This window comes from Anabrus simplex, chromosome 2 (assembly GCF_040414725.1).
Source record: "Anabrus simplex isolate iqAnaSimp1 chromosome 2, ASM4041472v1, whole genome shotgun sequence".
NCBI classification, from domain to species: domain Eukaryota; kingdom Metazoa; phylum Arthropoda; class Insecta; order Orthoptera; family Tettigoniidae; genus Anabrus; species Anabrus simplex.
Window position 1 is genome coordinate 68,282,852 of NC_090266.1, and position 12,920 is coordinate 68,295,771.

At 43.1% G+C, this 12,920-nt stretch overlaps 1 long non-coding RNA gene across 1 annotated transcript in view; it reads right to left on the reverse strand.

Annotated features, from left to right (window-relative positions):
• Positions 1 to 12,460, reverse strand: part of LOC136863861 (uncharacterized) — a 136,285-nt gene extending 123,825 nt beyond the window's left edge. Inside the window, exon 1 of the long non-coding RNA XR_010859222.2 lies at positions 12,325 to 12,460. This is a non-coding gene — a long non-coding RNA (uncharacterized lncRNA). The remainder of the gene's footprint in view (positions 1 to 12,324) is intronic.
• Positions 12,461 to 12,920: the final 460 nt, after the last annotated feature.

The window sequence follows — 12,920 nt, forward strand, 5'->3', positions numbered from 1 at the left end:
AAATAAAAGAACACAAATTTTTGTTTTCAGAAAATCCACTTAAGGGGTGAGGGTTGAAAAAAAAGTGAGGAAGGAGTTTAATTCTTTATATGAGGATACATATATCTCAGAAACGGAAGATGTTACAAGCCGTACTTGGAATCTCTTTTAAAAAAGAAATGAACGCACTTTTTCTGGAAAATCCACTTAAGGGGGTGAATTTTTTTTAAAAAGCGGGCGATATTTTAAAATGAGTATCTTCTTCTCTTCTACCGGTTTTCCCACACCTGTAGGGTCGCGGGTGCGAACTATGTCGCACATGTGGATTTGACGCTGTTTTACGACTGGATGCTCTTCCTGACGCCAACCCTATGTGTAGGGAAGCAATTACTATTGCGTATTCCTGTTGTGGTTGGTAATGTGGTGTGTTGAGTGAATATGAAGAGGAGAATGTTGGAACAAACACAAACAACCTGTCCGCGAGCCAGAAGAATTAATCACACGTGATTAAAATATCCGACCCAGCCCGGAATCGAAACCGGAACTCTGTGAACCGAAGGCCTCAACGATGAACTCTCAGCCAAGGAGTGGGGCAGTTTTTAAAATGCGTATATCTACAGTATATCTCAAACTGAACATGTTACAGGCGTGAACATTTGTAATATATTTGTAATCTCCTTTAGAAATAAAGAAACCCCCTTTTTTGACTGTTTCTCACGTGTAGAGTTCCATGTCGCATGTTCTAGATTTAGCTCTGCCAGTAGCTTGGTAATGCCACAAACGTGGTTTACAAAGAGGTTCTGGCGTAAATGAAATGCAATTTTTTGCCGAGTTTTTATACTTCAGGGATTTTCAGATAATGTCTTAGTGCAGTACCGAGGAACAATTAATTTTTATCAACTTACGAAATCCTCTCGAGCGAAGCCGTGGGTAACAGCTAGTTTAGTTATAAAAATAGTCAATATAATCTCAAATTAGGAAACGTTTAAGACCTTGTATGGACCATTTTCAGCTAATGTTAACAGTCTTTCTTTCATTCTTAATCCGTTTACCTTCTAGGGTTGGTTTTTCCTTCGGACTCAGCCAGGGATCCCACCTCTACCGCCTCAAGGGCAGTGTCCTGGAGCTTTTAACTTTGGGTTGGGGGATACAACTGTAGAGAAGGACCAGTAACTCGCCCAGGCGGCCTTATCTGCTATGCTGAACAGGGGACTTGTGGGGGGAGGGGAAGATCGGAAGGGACAGACAATGAAGAGGGAAGGCAGCAACCGTGACCTTAAGTCAGGTACCATCCCGGCATTTTCCTGGAGGAGAAGTGGGGAACCACGGAAAACCACTTGGAGGATAGCTGAGGTGGGAATCGATCCCTCCTCTATTCAGTTGACCTCCCGATGCTGAGTGGACCCCGTTACAGGCCTCGTACCACATTCCAAATTTCGTGGCAGAGCCGGGAATCCAACCCGGGCCTCCGGGGGTGGCAGCTAATCATACTAACCACTACACCACAGAGGCGCGCAACGTCGGCAAGAAGCACAAGATAAAATTAAAAAATTACACTGACTGACAGAGCAAATGCAACACCAAGAAGGAGTGGTCAGAACTTTATGCCAATTGCAGGGTAGACTGACGTCACTGAGGTATGCTCATGATGTGAAATGCGCCGCTGTGCTGCGCACGTAGCGAACGATAAATGGGACACGGCGTTGGCGAATGGCCCACTTCGTGCCGTGATTTCTCAGCCGACAGTCATTGTAGAACGTGTTGTCGTGTGCCACAGGACACGTGTATAGCTAAGAATGCCACGCCGCCGTCAACGGAGGCATTTCCAGCAGACAGACGACTTTACGAGGGGTATGGTGATCGGGCTGAGAAGGGCAGGTTGGTCGCTTCGTCAAATCGCAGCCGATACCCATAGGGATGTGTCCACGGTGCAGCGCCTGTGGCGAAGATGGTTGGCGCAGGGACATGTGGCACGTGCGAGGGGTCCAGGCGCAGCCCGAGTGACGTCAGCACGCGAGGATCGGCGCATCCGCCGCCAAGCGGTGGCAGCCCCGCACGCCACGTCAACCGCCATTCTTCAGCATGTGCAAGACACCCTGGCTGTTCCAATATCGACCAGAACAATTTCCCGTCGATTGGTTGAAGGAGGCCTGCACTCCCGGCGTCTGCTCAGAAGACTACCATTGACTCCACAGCATAGACGTGCACGCCTGGCATGGTGCCGGGCTAGAGCGACTTGGATGAGGGAATGGCGGAACGTCGTGTTCTCCGATGAGTCACGCTTCTGTTCTGTCAGTGATAGTCACCGCAGACGAGTGTGGCGTCGGCGTGGAGAAAGGTCAAATCCGGCAGTAACTGTGGAGCGCCCTACCGCTAGACAACGCGGCATCATGGTTTGGGGCGCTATTGCGTATGATTCCACGTCACCTCTAGTGCGTATTCAAGGCACGTTAAATGCCCACCGCTACGTGCAGCATGTGCTGCGGCCGGTGGCACTCCCGTACCTTCAGGGGCTGCCCAATGCTCTGTTTCATCAGCATAATGCCCGCCCACACACTGCTCGCATCTCCCAACAGGCTCTACGAGGTGTACAGATGCTTCCGTGGCCAGCGTACTCTCCGGATCTCTCACCAATCGAACACGTGTGGGATCTCATTGGACGCCGTTTGCAAACTCTGCCCCAGCCTCGTACGGACGACCAACTGTGGCAAATGGTTGACAGAGAATGGAGAACCATCCCTCAGGACACCATCCGCACTCTTATTGACTCTGTACCTCGACGTGTTTCTGCGTGCATCGCCGCTCGCGGTGGTCCTGCATCCTACTGAGTCGATGCCGTGCGCATTGTGTAACCTGCATATCGGTTTGAAATAAACATCCATTATTCATCCGTGCCGTCTCTGTTTTTTCCCCAACTTTCATCCCTTTCGAACCACTCCTCTTTGGTGTTGCATTGTCACTGTCAGTCAGTGTACAAAGACATTTCCTCTTAGGCAACGACCGCCTGAAGAAGCGCCTCTCTCTGAAACCTCTTTTATGATTTATTCTTTCTTTCTTTCTTAATCTGCTTACCCTCCAGGGTCTGTTTTACGCTCGGACTCAGCGAGGGATACCACCTCTACCGCCTCAAGAGCAGTGTCCTGGAGCTTCAGACTCTGGGTCGGGGATACAACTGGGGAGGATGATCAGTACTTCGCTCAGGCGGCCTCACCTGCTATGTTGAAGAGGGGCCTTGCGGGGGATGGGAAGATTGGAAGGGACAGACAAGGAAGAGGGAAGGAAGCGGCCGTGGCGTAAGTTAGGTACCATCCCGGCATTTGCCTGGAGGAGAATTGGGAAACCACGGAAAACAACTTCCAGGATGGCTGAGGTGGGATTCGAACCCACCTCTACTCAGTTGACCTCCCGAGGCTGAGTGGACCCCGTTCCAGCCCTCGTACCACTTTTCATATTTCTTGGCAGAGCCGGGAATCGAACCTGGGCCTCCGGGGGTGGCAGCTGATCACACTAACCACTACACCACAGAGGCGGACGTTTATGATTTATTTTGTTTCGTAAAGATTGTTAGGTATCGTATGAAAGCTGAATCACGGGCTTTGCATAGAACGCTGGACGTTTGCACTGTGCAAACTTCGATGTTATGATACGGATCCCTCGTACTGCGTTTATGAAATTGGCGTGCTACGCGTGCTACGTGTCAGTGTGTCGACATCCGCATCCGCATTGCTTGGCTTTCTTGACCACGTCCGCTGCCTCTCATAGCGCACAGTTCCTCCACTGAACTCACGACACTAAGTTCTAGACGTCAGTCCAGGATTTAAAAAAAATGGCAGAGAGGTCGAACGCAATCAATACAATATAAAAGGTGACCACATTTTACAGTCTTGGTTTGTAACTTGATGTTTTATTCCACTTAATACTTTTTTTTTTTACGAATAGGACTAGTTTCGATCGTTTGACTCGGTCACCTCCAGCTATTCATTTATACAAGTAAGACTAAAATAAGGACACAATCATTAAATAAAATGTGGTTTGTAAACCCTGAGCTAAAAGTAGAAATATAGGCAATTGTGAAACACCTTTAGACCACATTAAAATTCTTGGATTTTCACTTGACACTAGTCTTCTGAAATAATGAGAATAGACTAACTTAAAAAAAACTTGATAGGAATGTTCCAATTATGCACAAAATAACAATTGTTTTAAAAATAATCATATGATTATGTTAAAATTTTTTGCTAGGGGCTTTACGTCGCACCGACTCAGATAGGTCTTATGGCGACGATGGGATAGGAAAGGCCTAGGAGTTGGAAGGAAGCGGCCGTGGCCTTAATTAAGGTACAGCCCCAGCATTTGCCTGGTGTGAAAATGGGAAACCACGGAGAACCATCTTCAGGGCTGCCGATAGTGGGATTCGAACCTACTATCTCCCGGATGCAAGCTCACAGCCGCGCGCCTCTACGCGCACGGCCAACTCGCCCGGTATATGTTAAAATTACTGGCAAAAGAACTTAATAATGTTTGTAGAAATGCTCAAAAAAAAAGTTTAAAATTGGGCCTTGAAGAAATTATTTCGTCTATAACACATTAAGTCTTGTGAGAGTAATATGTTCAGTATATCACTATCTGTTGATAAAATCTGAAACAATGTATGCCATTAAACACGAAAATGGCATGTTTCTTCCAGTCAAATCTACATCTTCAGATTGCTCAAATCCCGGCAAATGAACATTAAGTCAGTTTGTAGATACATGCAAATACTACTGTATATACGAATATGTTCACGTATTGTACACGTTTGGTTTGAACCGGTGAAGAAAAGCGGATGAAAGAACTCTAAGCTCAACTTTGTCACACGGCCTATAAATTAAAAAGTAAGACTGTAGGTAGTGTGGAGTGTAGGTTGCTGGAGTACTTGTTCCTATTGTATGTCCACTAACTGTGCCCCACCTAGCACTAATAACCTACAATCCTCTCCAGGACAAGGAGAAATGAAGCTTTTATTTATATGCAGTGTGACGACATTCAGCCCGTAAATATTTAATACGCTTTTTCATTACTAGCACTGCAACAAGTTTACAATTCATGAACACACCTGTATACAGTAATCGTGTACAGGGGCGTAGCCGGTTGGGGGAGGGGTGTGTTTTATTGGTGGTTAGAGCCCTCCACCCCAGTAGCGGCGACAAAGGGGGGCGAGGGGGGCATTGCCTCTCCACTTTGTGGAGAAAAAATTATTCCATTTTAGCCGTCTGAAACTAGGAATGTAGGAGTATTTTTTTTTAAATAAAAGCACTTTGTACAAGCCCTGTTTTCTTATCAGCTAATCTATATATTAATTTTTTTAATGAAAACTAAAGTCAGTCAGTCCGGCCATTCTATCCGGTCGATTTCCTTCATTCTTTTTTAATTGAAAGGTATTCATCTACAGATTTGTTATCAGATACTATAAATCACTTAACTTCTGCCTTCTTCAAATTATTTGATTTTTCAAATTTTTTGTCTCTTTGAAGCAATCGTATCTTTGGTTCTAATTGAGGTACACAGTTTGTTTTTGGTCTAAAAACACTCAGTGGATCGACCGCTTTCTTTTGAGGTAATAACTACTTAAATTGGTAGATTCTGAGAAAAGTTATGAGTACATTTGTCTCCATGACGAAGATCTTTGAAGGACTTTTTTAACAGTTCCGCGCTTAGTGTTGTTCCAAGGAACGTTTAATTCAATTTCTTTGTGTGATGTATTTTCAAGTGTTTTGTTGACATAATATTACATTCTATTACCACAGCAGATCATGTGCTTTATTTCATTAACTCGAAACTTTGCAAATACATCCGTGAGGATAGTAACGAACAACACCATACTTTGTACATTGCGGGCGGAGCCAGCGGGAAACTGCTAGTTATTTACTTTATTTTCGTTAATTATTAGCGGAAATACGCACAAAATGTCGCTCGTCGCGGCTAATTGATTTGCATAGCGCCTCAGCAAGTAGTGGGGACTTTGCATATGCTGTGAGAAAGGGTACCAGGGGTATAATTTTTTGCCAAGATCATGGGCACTGAGGTATGATTCACCGACTTGCCGCGCACATTCGTCCGTCTAGAAGTCTCTTTACTGTCTATTAGTTTCTTAGTGTATAGGCCTAGTCAAATACTAAATGATTTTAATTGCATAATCATGCCGTACTTCTATTTAATAGTAATAGATGTATATATTGTTCCTTTGGTGAAATTTTTATTGTATAGTCTATTATTGAATCAGAATCTCAAATTATTGCCACACTTAAGTTGGTAAAACATTTACCTCTCTGTGGAAATTAACTCAGGGAGCATAAATAATTCCCACTTTGGAGTTTTTTTTTCCCAGTTTACATGCATACACCACGCCGTCTTCCTCCCCCCCCCCCCCGCTATATCCCACTAACCCATGTACTTTTTGTTGTCTGTACATTTTTTGCCCCCCCCCCCCACTTTTAATTCCCAATCGCCGCTACTGCTCCACCCCATGGTATTTTCAAAAAAGGAGAATAAGCAGTAACTGACAATAAACAATAAACTAAATAAATATTCAGAAACATAATTACAGATCTGTAATTTACGTGTATTAGTGTGTCCTTATAATGATAAGTCTTGCATACACCTTTATTGTGTTCTACCATCATGTTGTAACTATACCACCCCCAACCCCCGCTACATTAAAAGAACCCACTTTTGTGTGCAAAATTCCAGCACTCTGGTATCTCTGGCAGCCGATCCTGGCTACGTTACTAGCAAGGCAAAGCAAAGCAAAGTCACCTCCGTACAGGCTATGAAGCCAGCTTACAGCTGCGCGATTCTAACCATTGTTAACCTCGGCATGTGATGGGGTAGAATGGTTAGCTCTACGCCCGACCACCTTTGCCCCCAGGAATTAACCTGGTACTCATTTTCGGTGTAGGCTGAGTGAACCTCAGGGCCATTGCACCTCCGGAAGTGGAAATCTCGTTTCTTAAATTTTACGACTTCCTGAGGCTACGTTACTGTCCGTGTATATTTCCGAGCTGATTTTGTTTTAACTTGAGATGATTTAATATGAAGATGCCCACTTGAGGATGACATGTCGTTTTGTATTCAATAACGTTCTTTATATCATTCTTATTTCTTTCCTGTTATTTTATAAATTACAGTACTGTATGTTCGACTAACTGAAAAATATTTTCACGTACATTGTGCGTATTCCCATATTGTAAAATAAATAAATATTATAATTATTTGAACAAAACATTCTATGCGAGGCAGTAAAGGCGTTGACCACAAAGGACGTGGGTTCAATTCTCCTTCAGAGAATTGAGGATTCGCACCCACCATCTCCCGGGTGCAAGCTCACAGCTGCGTGATTCTAACCGCACGGCCAAATCGCTCGGTAACACTTAGCTTTAGCGACCGGAAAGAATATTGCATAGTAAATCTACTATTAGTAAAGACGAACTTCTTTTTACATATTGTAATTATATACAAGACGTAGAGATACGTTGTTTACGGTGTGTGGAATCAGCATTTCATGTTTATCGATGTTTCTTAATAAACTGAATATGTATTAGTGGTTTCAGGCTGTTAAATACTGAGTTAGATACTATGTAGTTACTCTTCAAAGGTAGCATTCGCATCCTTCCGCGTCCAATATTGTTCTGCTGTAACAATAGGTACGGTACCTGTTATAATACGTATCATGCTGTTTCTGAGAACGCCAGACTGCTCATTTAGATCGGCAGCGTACCGTACTTGGTCATGTAGACGTTTGCCTTCCATGCTGAACGTTACGGCTCGATTCCCGGCGTAATCGGTTAGCATCTAAGAGTGTTTCAATATGGAAGATGCTTGTCCGTGGATTTCTTGGTACATTGAAAGAACCCACTTTTGTGTGCAAAATTCCAGCACTCTGGCATCTCTGAAATTCCAATAATATATGAAGGGACGTTGAACACATGGAAAAGCAAGCACGCGTGTCTTGATATTGAGAACATAGTTACAAGATATTTAGTTTTACGTGGAATCCCAACCACAGAGATGCAACATTTCAAAAATCCCACTCTCACTGGTCGGGATTCGAGCCGAGGCCGCCTCGATGAAAAGCCAGTTACTGTGTCACTTTCTTCCATACACATAGACTTTTTTTGTTTTTGTGAATTTGCTTTACATCGCACCGACGCAAAGAGGTCGTATGGCGACGACGCGATAGGGATGGACTAGGAGTGGGAAGGAAGCGGTCGTGGAATTAATTAAGAAACCACGGAAAACCATCCTCAGGGCTGCCGAGAGTGGGATTCGAACCCTCTGTCTCCCAGATTAAATTATTATTATTATTATTATTATTATTATTATTATTATTATTATTATTATTATTATTATTATTATTACTGTAATAATAATGTTATTTGCTTTAAGTCGCACCAAGTACTTTTTACGTTTTTCGGAGACGAAGATGTGTCGGAATTTAGTCCCACAGGAGATCTTTTACTTGCCATTAAATCTACCGACACAAGGCTGACGTATTTGAGCACCTTTAAATACCACCGGACTGCGCCAGGATCGAACCTGCCAAGTTGGGGTCAGAAGGTCAGCGCCTCAACCGTCTGAGCCACTCAGCCCGGCATTATTATTATTATTATTATTATTATTATTATTATTATTATTATTATTACATGTTAAACTGATATTCGTTGAAGTCTCCTACAGCGTGTTGCACGTACTTGTCAGTAATATAGCTTTGCTTCCCTCTTAAAATATACGTGCTTCTGTTACTGTACGTCTAATTTTACTAGTCCATGCAGGCCTTTATCATAAATGCAACCAATGACTCGTCATTAAGAATGCGTTGATCTTACAAATATCACGCGGTACGTATAACGCGTGCGAAGTAGCACTGAAACATGTGTCTTCTAAGCGACTATTACCAAACACTCGATACAGTGAGATATTTGAAGTTAAGCAACATTGCACATGGTCAGTTCATTGATAGGTGACGATGTGCTCTTGGCTATTGGAGGGATGGCAATAATGTGTCGCCACTGCCGAGTACAAGATAAGGCACAAGCTTCCTTTTAAACAACCCACTGTAATAATAATGGCGTAGTGGCTCAGACGGTAGCACGCTGCGCTCTAAGCCCATGTTTGCGGTTTCGATCCCGGCTTAAACCGGTGGTACCTGAAGATGCTCAAATACGCCATCCTCGTGTTGGCAAATTTTACGGCACGTAAAAATACTTCTGCGGTACACAATTACGGCACTTCAGCGTCTCCGAAAACCGTCAAAGTAGTTGGTGGGACGTAATATCAATAGCATCATTGAATCGTGAATTGCTAAAAGGGCATAAGTCCACATTTTGGCGCTTTTGATTTATATATATACGAATCTGTTCCTTTGGGTTATACCCATCCTTTAGTGTTAAAAGGCATTAAATCCGGGACGATCTCGAGCTTATTCGGGGTAATCAGTTCTTTCATGGAGCATTAAAAGGTAGTAAGTCCTGGATGTGTTGTTTCTCCCTACACTGGGAGTTGTGTGAAACACACATTTAAGCTAATTCAGCCAGGTGTAGGAGACATTATGCTTCCACATAACTTGTCCTACCCTGAGGGTTCTGTTCCCATCCACACTAAAAAATTGAAGGATATTGAGTAGATCCTACCACACATTCCGCAGGATAAGGAGGAAGACGATTTAATAAAAATATTCTAAAATGGAACAATGTGGATGGTTAGGAGGAGGAGGGTGATGAAGACTGATTATACTATCCAGGGTTTTATTGGTCAGTTTTAAAAGAATAGTGAGGGTAACACTAAAAAAACGTTCTGTATTGATATTAAGGAGGACTGGCTAATGTAAATATTTCTTGATTTCTTTCTATCTCTTCTGGTGATATTTCAGTATTAGTATGCGATGAAATGAAATGTCGTATGGCTTTTAGTACCGGGATATCCCAGGACGGGTTCGGCTCGCCAGGTGCAGGTCTTTCTATTTGACTCCCCTAGGCGACCTGCGCGTCGTGATGAGGATGAAATGATGATGAAGACAACACATACACCCGGCCCCCGTGCCATTGGAATTAACCAATTAAGGTTAAAATCCCCGACCCGGCCGGGAATCGAACCCGGGACCCTCTGAACCGAAGGCCAGTACGCTGACCGTTCAGCCAACGAGTCGAACTTAGTATGCGATAATGTAAACCCTTGTTGGCTTACATAAACTTCATAGTTTCAAAAATATTTCTTTTTAATTTTCAGAGATTGATTGTGTTTCTACAATGTAAACGCATTATACACTACAATTACCAATAACTACTTTGTTTAATATCCCAGAAAATGCTCATTTTCAAAGAACAGTACTTTTTAAATGCAAACCCAATGAGCAAAACTGAATGAATTGCTAAAAGTCAAGGCACTTTAAACATAACAAAATGTATAAAAGATGAACTTAATATTCAATTTTTGGATTTATATAGGTCGGTCAGAAGTAGCTCGATAGGTGCAGTCGCTTAAGTGCTGCCAGTATCCAGTATTCGGGAGATAGTGGGTTCACCCCACTGTCGGCAGCCCTGAAGATGGTTTTCCGTGGTTTCAAATTTTCACACCAGACAAATGCTGGGGCTGCACCTTAATTAAGGCCACGGCCGCTCCCTTTCCACTCCAAACCCTTTCCTCACCCATCGTCGCCATAAGACCTATCTGTGTCGGTGCGACGTAAAGCAAGTTGTAAAACAAAAAAAAAAAAAAAAAAATGAAGTGCCAAAACGTATTACAAGAGGTTTTTGCTTCCATAATGCAGTAACGCAGGATACGAACACTTTTTCTCAGTTTTCTCAGAACTAGGTTCAATGGACTTCCGCTCTTTTAACAATTCATTATTCAATTATATATTTAAAAAAAACAACCCGAGCTCGATAGCTGCAGTCGCTTAAGTGTGGCCAGTATCCAGTATTCCGGAAATAGTAGGTTCGAACCCCACTGTCGGCAGCCCTGAAGATGGTTTTCCGTGGTTTCCCATTTTCACACCAGGCAAATGCTGGGGCTGTACCTTAATTAAGGCCACGGCCGCTTCCTTCCCACTCCTAGCCCTTCCCTGTCCCATCGTCGCCATAAGACCTATCTGTGTCGGTGCGACGTAAAGCAATTAGCAATTATAAAAATCTACTTATTGAGATAACAATATTTGCAGTCAGAGAATGAAATTCGGCAAACGCCGGCGTATCGGAAGATGACGGTTGGCGAAACCTGTCACACCACCCCGAACAAATGAATATGGAGCAATGCCTGAACGAAAGCTTCAGGGTGTACCGCAGGTCCCATAGAAAACATATACCTCCGACCACCGCGTTCAGCATTCAACTCAGGGCACAACGGTGTATGGTCTACGCCTAACCGTTCGAGCCATCTAATCCATCGTACTGTTATTAAGTGCAACGTGACCCTGTTTACTGAAGCTGACAACGGGACATTACCAGTTCTGAGAGCTTTGCAAACTCAACCTCCCCTTCATCGTTCAAATCTATGCGTATATTTTTATATGCTTTTTTAACGGAAAACTAATAAAAAAATCGCAGACCTGCTTGTCTATTGACTACAAACATAGGCAAAATTATTACATTACTCAACAAATAACACTTGTCTGTTTTGTTTATTTAACATAAGACAAATTGCCTTTTCGAATAAAATGGGACAAATAGGTGTCCTGACAAAAGTTACCGGCTAACGTACTTGAGCACCTTCAAATACGTCAGCCTCATGCCGGCATATTTACTGGCACGTAAAATAACACCCGTGGGATTAAATTCCGGCACTCGGCGTCTCCGAAAACCGCAAAGGTAGTTAATGAGACGTAAAGCCAATAACGTTATTATTATTATTATTGTTATTATTATTGTTATTATTATTATTATTATTATTATTATTATTATTATTATTATTATTATAAAAAGTTATCGGCATGCTGAAAAATGGCACTGTCCCATTCAAAATGGAACGTCTGGTCACTTTAATAAATGCAAATTCCCACGCAGAAATTTTATTTTGAACCATTAACAACAATATTTGCTCAACAGTAGAATACTTACCAGCGGCACTGAAATGAGGGGAAAATTCGAATTTTGCCGTCGAACAGAACACTGACGTCTTGTTAATAACCCACCTGAATAAAGTCGCAAACGAAAGAGCCAAGACGTTTATGGATGGGTAAGGGAAATCCCCGTTTGCGTTTATGCATTGAATCACACATGCGCTTTTTCTTCAAATATATAAAAGTGAACTGAAGCAGAACACTAATGTCTATACACCAGATACTGGAAAAGATTTTTGGAATAAATCTCTTACCTCTCCATGACAGGAATTGACTTCTAATCTTGATGAATTCCACGGTGCAGTATTTTCCACCTGTTGATCACCTTTAAGGACGTTTGTTGGCTATGCTCACTGTGGAAGCGTTAAGATCAGCCGCTGCATCTGTAACATCAGCTCTCTTCAGTAGGAATGAAGTCGTTGGCCGCACTGCACAGTTCTTCAACTCCTGCTTTCCTCCCCTCCCTAATCCTCTTCCACTCCGTAACAGCTGGTCGCACAGGTCTCGCCCGCGGGCACAAGCAAAGCAAGGCACGTGTGCCGTATGTGGTGCGGCAATTAGCAACCAGGCTCCCTCCTCACATTCAATAACCTTCTAATAAGGAGAGCGAGCAACGAAGTGAACAAGTGCTATTTCCTTATGGTTGTAATTTCACGCCATTTTACGAGCTGCCTACCATAAGTTGTTATCTCGCTGCAAATTATGTCCTCAAACGGAATGTTATCCGTCGTGAGAGCCAACTCTCACAGCAACTGTTTCTTCGTGGGGAATAAACGTGCGCACCTTGCTATAATTTGCCTGGCAGTTTCCCGGTAGAACTAGCGTCAAAGAACTAAGCACTAACGTATTA